This window comes from Myotis davidii, unplaced genomic scaffold, assembly GCF_000327345.1.
Source record: "Myotis davidii unplaced genomic scaffold, ASM32734v1 scaffold310, whole genome shotgun sequence".
Lineage (NCBI taxonomy): Eukaryota > Metazoa > Chordata > Mammalia > Chiroptera > Vespertilionidae > Myotis > Myotis davidii.
In genome coordinates, this window is record NW_006281927.1 from 218998 (window position 1) to 220840 (window position 1843).

Here is a 1843-nt window from a genome sequence, read left to right on the forward strand (position 1 = left end):
GCAAGAGGGCCCAGGCTGAGCTGAGGGACCCCCCTGAGTGCACAAATTTTTGTGCACCAGGCCTCTAGCTGTAAATAACACTGCAATTAACATAGGGGTATATATATTCTTTCGAATTGGTGTTTTGGGGTGTTGTTTTTTTAAAAATAAATTCCAAGAAGGGGAATTGCTGGGTCATAGGCCACCTCCATTTTTATTTTTTGGAGAATTTTTTTTAGATCTGTGAAATATGCTGTTGTTATTTTAATAATAATTGCATTTAATCTGTAGATTGTCTTGGGTGGTATGGACATTTTAATGATGTTAATTCTACCAGTCCATTAACACGGTATATTCTTCCACTTGTTTATATATTTTTGTATATCTCTTTTCAACATCCTGGAGTTTTCCAAATACAGGTGTTTTGTCTCCTTGGCTATGTTTATTCCTAACTATCTTAATTTTTTTCAATGATAATTGGGGTTGTTTGTTTAGTTTCTCTTTCTGAGAATTCATTATTGGTGTATACGTAAGCCATCAATTTGGGGGCATGCATTTTATATCCTGCTACATGGCCAAATTCATTTATTAAATCTAGTAGTTTTTTGGTGGAGTCTTTAAGGTTTTTCTATGTACAATATCATGTCATCTGTGAATAATGAGAGTTTTGCTTCCTCCTTTACAATTTGGATGCCTTTTATTTATTCTTCTTGTCTGGTCACTGTGGTTAGGACTTCCAGTACTATGTTGAATAAAAGTGGTAACAGTGGACATCCCTGCCTTGTTCCTGTTCTTAGGGGAAATGGTTTTCGTTTTTGCGCATTGAGTATGATACTTGCTATAGGTTTGTCAAATATGGCCTTTATCATGTTGAGCTATGCTCCCTCCATTCCCACTTTGCTGAGAGTTTTTGTCAAAAATGGGTGTTGATGTTGTCGAATGCTTTTTCTGTGTTTATTGATATGATCAGGTGATTTTGGTCTTTCAACTTGTTTATGTGATGTATCATTTTTATTGATTTATAAATATTTTACCAGGCTTATATCCTTGGAATAAATTCCACTGGGTCATGGTATATGATCTTTTTAACATATTGCTGAATTTGATTTGTTAATATTTTGTTGAGCAAAATATTAGCATCTATGTTCATTGGGGAGGTTGGCCTGTAATTCTCTTTCTTTTTAGTGTCTTTATCAGGTTTTGGAATTAGGATAATACTGGCCTCATAAAAAGAACTTGGAAGTATTCCTTCTTCTTGGATTTTTTTTTGAAATAGTTTGAGAAGGATAGGTGTTAGTTCTTTTTTTGAATGTTTGATAAAACTACCCTGTGAAGCCATCTGGACTTGGGCTTTTGTTTGTTGGGAGTTTTTTTATTGCTGTTTTTATATCATCTGTTTTTATTGGCCTGTTCAGGTTTTCTGATTCAGTTTTGGGAGATTATACTTTTCTAGAAATTTGTCCATTTCATCCAAATTGTCCAGCCTGTTGGCATATAGTTGTTTATAGTATTTCCTTACAACCCTTTGTATTTTTGTGGTGTCAGTGGTTATTTCTCCACTTTCATTTCTGATGTTATTTATTTGGGTCCTCTTTCTTTGATTCTTGATGAGTCTGGCTAACGGTTCATTAATTTTGATTATCCTTTCAAAGAACCAGCTCTTGGTTTTACTAATTTTTTGTATTTATTTATTTTTTAGTCTCTATATCATTTGTTTCTACTCTAATCTTTATTATTTCCTTTCTTCTACTTACTCTGGCCTTTTCTTGTTGTTCTCTTTCTAGTTCTTTAAGTTGTAGAGTTAAATATTTTATTGTTGATTTGCCTTGTTGTTTTGTTTTGTTTTGTTTTTGAGGGAAGCCTG